We start from the raw sequence: 6,000 nt of genomic DNA on the forward strand, positions 1-6,000 counted from the left end.
CAGAAGGAGCCCCCCCCCCCCCTCTCTGCACGTGCCCGGCTTACCTTGGGAGGCTCCGGTGCCTCGCGCCTGATGGTCTTCGCTTCTCTTAAACTTTCCCCACTGGAAAACGCCAGGAGAGCGCGCGCGCTGCCGATCGTCCGGAGCCGCGGGTGCGCTAGCGTCCGCCAGGGAGCAGCTCCTGCATCCTTCTCGGGAGGGGGATCCGGACCAGGGAGGCGCTCAGCCAGGTCCCCGCTGAGCCGCTTTACTTCTGGATGAGGGACCCGGTGAAACAATCGGCGCGCATCCCCAAAATGGCAAAATAAGAAGAAATAAGCGTCGAGCAGCTTTAGAAAGTGCTTTCCAGTGTTTCACTTTCTCCGCCGGAGTTCTTCCTTTTCCTTTCTTTTTTTTTTTTTTTTCCCCCTGCTGGAGCAAGTTAGGAAGTTTCTGCAGAGTCAGCTACCGACACAAGCAACTTTTGTTTTCTTCTTCTCGTCCCCCGAAGTTTCCTCTGCAGCCGGAGTAGATGCGCGTTAATTCACCCCCCCAACCGGGCGACGAGAGCGGAATCGGAGCGCCCCAGCGAAGGGGCTTCTGCAAAGCCTCCCTGTGGATGGCAGAATCTGGTTTCAATTCTGGCTTTTTTCCCTATAGTTGTTTTTTTTTTTTTCCTTCTCAGGATATGAGGGGATGTTTAGAAAATCCAGAGCTCACGCCAGCAGCTGAGTCATGGGTTTATTAAAGACGGCCTGTCTTAAAGTGACTCCACAAATTACGCGGTGCACTCCCCCCTCGCAACTATTACTGCGGATCTGTTTACACTGCCAGGCAAACTTCTGTTCTCCCCCCACAATGTCTTTGTTTAGGCGAATAAATCACTGCTAATCAGCACTGAACCATTTTAGGGCAGCTTACAGTTTCTGAGAAGGTATGGAAGACTTTGCAAGTTTGGATCATCACCAATGTCATTTCTCTCCTCTGGATTCTTCAAAAAATATACTGGGCCAATAGGTGTGCTCAGGTAGGTTGCCAAGATGCTGAAAAAAAAAAAGTCAGACAAACCAGCTAAATTAAAAAAAATAAATACAACTTTTGTAACCAAAGGAGAGAAAATTAATTGTCGTGGGCAGAAAAGTGGCAGGGGCCAGAAGACTGAATGTTGCTGCATTGCCAGCCCAGGCTGTCAGAAGCACAAGCAGTAGTAACAGGGAGAAAAAATAAAAAAAAGGGTCTCCTACCCCTAAACTGAAGAGACCTTTTGAGCCACAGAAAGTCAGAAGCGGAAGACAGCTGAAGAAATAAGAAATTAAAATTGGGAGCGCATATGCCACTGCTGCCTGTTCCTTTTATTTTGGACACAAAGAATCACCCTGTGTTTTCTCAGAAAACTGGGAAATGTAATTGAAACACACACAAAAAAACCCCCCCAAATCTCCCAATACATTTTTAATATAATGTTGATTATGGTAAAACCTTCATATATGCATATATATGTGCATACCAGCTTCAATATATGTAATTATAGGCTGAAAGCAACCATATTTATATATTATTTTTATGAAGTTTTCCTTATTGGAAATAAAATCAAATCAAAATACTTTGGCTTCATCAGCATGTCCTCAAGATAAGTTCATGTTTTTAGGACATTGGAATTTTTTGAACTAAAATGTGACTCATATGGTTTTCTTTTGAGATTTGCTGGTCTTTTGATTTGATTTTTTTTAAATCAAATGGTCTTTACATTAAAAAAACAAAAACAAAAAAACATTAACATAGTAATGATGGCAGAAAAAGACCAAATGGTCCATCCAGTCTGCCCAGCAAGCTTCTTATGGTAATATCTGCCGCTCAGTGCAGGATACCCCCATGTTTCTCTTAAGGGTGGCAGCAGTTATTCAATGAGCCTTCTTGAAAATTCAGACACTGCTGATGTGTTTTGCTTCTAGTCTTGGCCTTAGAAGCAGTCCTGCACTTTTTCACTTATGTCAGACACAAATCAAATGGAAACAAAAAACGTTGACCAACAAAACAAAAACAAACTAAAATAAAACTTCCTGCACACCACTAAGTTACAGAGCCCTCTACCATTGCACTAATGATAAGAAGCCCTCACGGGGGCAATCTGATGGCAGAACGGAGGGCTAAATTTCATCCCCAAAAATAATGGGGTCAATTCAACCATTTAGAAGCCAACCTGGAGGTTATGGTGAACCTGGGAATGGCAGGGGACTACCCTAACTATGAAATACTTAAGGATAGGGCACATGTGCAAAAGAAAATATACCGCGTCATCTTCAAGTTTTATTTTTGTTAATTGCACATGGCCTTCGAGTGACTTATTTATAGCCTTTAAAGTAGTCAAGCCAAGAAATCCAGCAGCCAGTGGTAACCGTGTAAGCTTCTTTGACTTGCTGTTGTCATGCCCATCAATTTCTCCAAGGATTCATTCCACACACATTTATGGTTGATGCACTCATTCATGCCCGCACACCAATGTCCTGAGCGTATCCTTCTTGCATATTGACATCGATACCAAGTTCCTCATTTCCAACAGAGACTTGGGTGTTTTAGTTCACCACCAGCCATAAAACTCCCATCGCCTGTCACTTTCTAAACACACTAACGCATCAAACCACCCTGCCCTCCCTCTTCACACTATCATTGGAATGCATTTTATGATTCTTTTCTGGCAATGCCTTCTTTTACTCGTTTGGTTTTCAGACCTGAGGAAGGGAATGTCAAGCCCGGAAAGCTGGTCAAGAAATGTATTAAGTTAGTCCATTGAGCAAGAATCAACTTATATTCATTTTTCAATGTTTTTTAACCTTATTTCTGTGCTCACAGAGAATGGAAGAAGCTATTTTCAAAATAACCCCTGTCTGTCTGTCACCATGGCTTTTTCTTGTTATCCAGTGACTGGTGTGAACAGGGCTGGCAGGAGCATTAGGCGGGACTAGGCATTTGCCTAGGGTGCCAGAAGTGGGCGGGGGTGCTGTCTGTGGACAGGGCACCGTTTTTTTTACATGCGCAGAGGAGGGATGAGAATGGTCGCGGGGCACGGGACAGAAGGAGGTGATGTGTGTGACATGGAGGTACGCGATTTTGGGGAGAGAGAGAGAGCCACGTGACACTGTGATGTCACCGTCTAGGGGGGGCTGGAGATCGGTGCTGCATGTGAGGCAGGAGAAGGGCACACGAGGTGACCCACGAAACAGGGAGAAGCCTATGTAATCTCCAAATCTCCCATTCTTCTACCCCTTCACCCTAAAACATACCCACAGACACACACATCTTCTCCTGTATGCAACATTTATTTATTTTTCTGTCTGCTAATTTCTTCACTTAACTGGCATCCAGAAAAATTTGTGTATGACCTGTACTCACCCTAAATAAGGCTTGGAACAAAAAGACGTTCTAAACCAGTAGAATTGGCAGAACTGTTTTTATATCATTCAGTTGTCAATTAAAACAAATAAAATCATTAAGGTAATCATATTTTCATTTTAAATTTGTCACCTATTGATTTCTTCATGTCTGTCCATTCCTTTGCATATATGGATTTACCGAAAATTAGGTTGGGGGGGGGGGGTGGATGTATCATCATGGTTCCAAGATGCCTGCCAAATTTGGGCCACATTCATTCATGGGAAGAGCTTCTGATAGTTGTATTGGGTGGGAAGTACCAAGGAAACTAGGAAATGTGCCTCTTGTATGTTCTCTAGAAGTGTACACTTCTTCCACATGTTAAAATCCACAATGTGATACTGAAGATTGCTAGGGATGTACATTTGTTTAAAATGAATGCATAAGATGTGGCTAATAAAGCCGATTCATTTCATTTGAGGGTCTCCGAAACAAACCAGGGGCCCCCTGAATGAAACAAACCTTATTTGTTGCATTCATTTTAAATGAATGCATCAGGCCTAGGCCTAGGCCTGAGGCTGGGGCCTCACTTAGGGCATAGGCTGAGGCCTATAGCAGGGGCTGCAGCTTACATGCAAGCATGATGCTAGTGCCTTGGCCCAAAGCAGGGGCCATGGTCTAGGGCCAGGCATGACTCCGGGTTCTCGGCTTTTGCCCAGGCTAACCCCAGAGCCTCAGCAGAGCCCCCTTCGAACAAACTTATCTGATCTGTTGGGTATTCATGGAAACAACCAGGCTGGGTCCTGATGCCTGGTCCTCAGCCTAGGCCAGAGCCTGGACCTAGACCTTATGCCAGGTCTGAGCCCAAGTTCCGATGGCCCAACACTTCAGCCTGGCCCAGAGGCCAGATCCCAGCACAGGGGCCCAGCCCAGAGTCTGGGTCTCGATGCCAGGGTCACGGCCTAGGCTGGAGCCTGATGTTGCGGCTTGGCCCGGAGGCCAGATCTCGACACCTGGGTCTCGGCTTAGGGTCAGGTCTAGGCCTGGAGCCCAGGCCTCAGAGCAGCCCCAACGTGTCTGACATACTCTTCTTTTCTTCTTCAGCTAATGCCATCCGTTAAGTTTGCATTAGGCATTTTTTAAAAATACCATTTTGGAAGCCTAGATAAAATGTATTCTGTGCATTAAAAAGATTGAAAAAAGATCAAATGATTGCCAGCGTGGTTTAATGGTGACATAAAGGAAGCAGTTAAAGCTAAAAGAGCATCATTCAAAAAAGTCTGTGAGGGAGTTAGTAGAGCCACTAGATGACTGAGGGGCAAAAGGGGAAATCAGGGAGTAAAAGGAAATAGCAGAAAAACAGAATGATTCTTTTACCTAATTCTTTACTGAGGAGAATGTTTGGAACATACCCATAACTGAAACATTCTTTCTTTCTTTCTTTCTTTCTTTCTTTCTTTCTTTCTTTCTTTCTTTCTTTCATTTATTTATTTATTTATTTATTTATTTATTTGTTTATTTAGGGGCTTTTCTATACCGAATTTCTTGATATAGATCAAATCAATTCGGTTTACATCGAACAATAGTTTTAAACAATAACAACATAGTCCATAAACATATCAGTATGGAGCAGAAAGTGGCAGAGTCAAAAAGTTACATTATAACAAGGGCGAGCAACTGGGATAGTGAAAAGGAAGGAGGGAAAACAAAAGTATGCAAATAATAGGAATACTTTATACAGAGAAAGAGAGTGGCTAGAATAGCCGATCTCTAAGGTAACTTCTGAAGATTATGATATCTTTGTGAATTAATATGAGGCGTGACGAAATAAAGTATTAATAAAGTATTTAATGGTGGAGATTCTGAGCAAGTAAAACAAATATCTGTGATAATGGAGGATGTAATAAATCAGATTGATAAACTAAAGAGTTACAAATCACCGGGACCAGATGGCATCCATCCCAGAGTTCTAAAAGAACTAAAACATGAAATTGCTAACCTGTTACTAGTAATCTGTATTCTATCAATTAAAACAGCTACAATTCCTGAGGACAGGAAGGTGGTCAATTTTAAAAGGGGCTCCGCAATGATCTTGGAAACTAGAGCAGTGAGCTTGATGTCAGTGCCATTCTTAAAAACAAAATCACTGGCCGTATATATAGATACTGCTTAATAGGGAAGAATCAACATGGTTTTAGGAAAGGGAAGTTTTGCTTCACTAATCTTTTAGATTTTTTTGAAGATGTAAATATCAAGTAGATAAAAGTGAGCCAGTTGATATATATTTGGACTTTCAGAAGGCATTTGACAAAGTCATCCATGAGAGACTCCTCAGGAAATTAAAAAGTCACAGGCAATGGCCTATTAGGGATTGATAACTCGTTAAATGACAGGAAATGGAGGATAGAACTAAATGGTCAGTTTTCTGTATGGAGAAATGTCATGGTGGACAATATATTGAAATCCTCTGTTCAGAGTGCGGCAGCAGCAGTAAAAAAAAAAAAGCAAATAGGAATGATCAGAAAAGGAATGGCGAATAAAGTGGAAAATATAGTGCCTCTGTATTGATGCATGGTGCAACCACACCACGAGTATTGTGTGCAGCTCTGGTCATCCCATCTCATAAAAGATGGAACTAGAAAAGGTGCAGAG

At 42.7% G+C, this 6,000-nt stretch overlaps 1 protein-coding gene across 1 annotated transcript in view; it reads right to left on the reverse strand.

The window, feature by feature from the left end:
* PDGFRB (platelet derived growth factor receptor beta) overlaps window positions 1-806 on the reverse strand; it is a 111,999-nt gene extending 111,193 nt beyond the window's left edge. Inside the window, exon 1 of the mRNA XM_029583286.1 lies at window positions 45-806. The gene's annotated coding sequence lies outside the window, so the exon portion shown is untranslated. The remainder of the gene's footprint in view (window positions 1-44) is intronic.
* Between the last annotated feature and the right edge of the window lie 5,194 nt (window positions 807-6,000).

Source organism: Rhinatrema bivittatum, chromosome 18 (genome assembly GCF_901001135.1).
Source record: "Rhinatrema bivittatum chromosome 18, aRhiBiv1.1, whole genome shotgun sequence".
NCBI classification, from domain to species: domain Eukaryota; kingdom Metazoa; phylum Chordata; class Amphibia; order Gymnophiona; family Rhinatrematidae; genus Rhinatrema; species Rhinatrema bivittatum.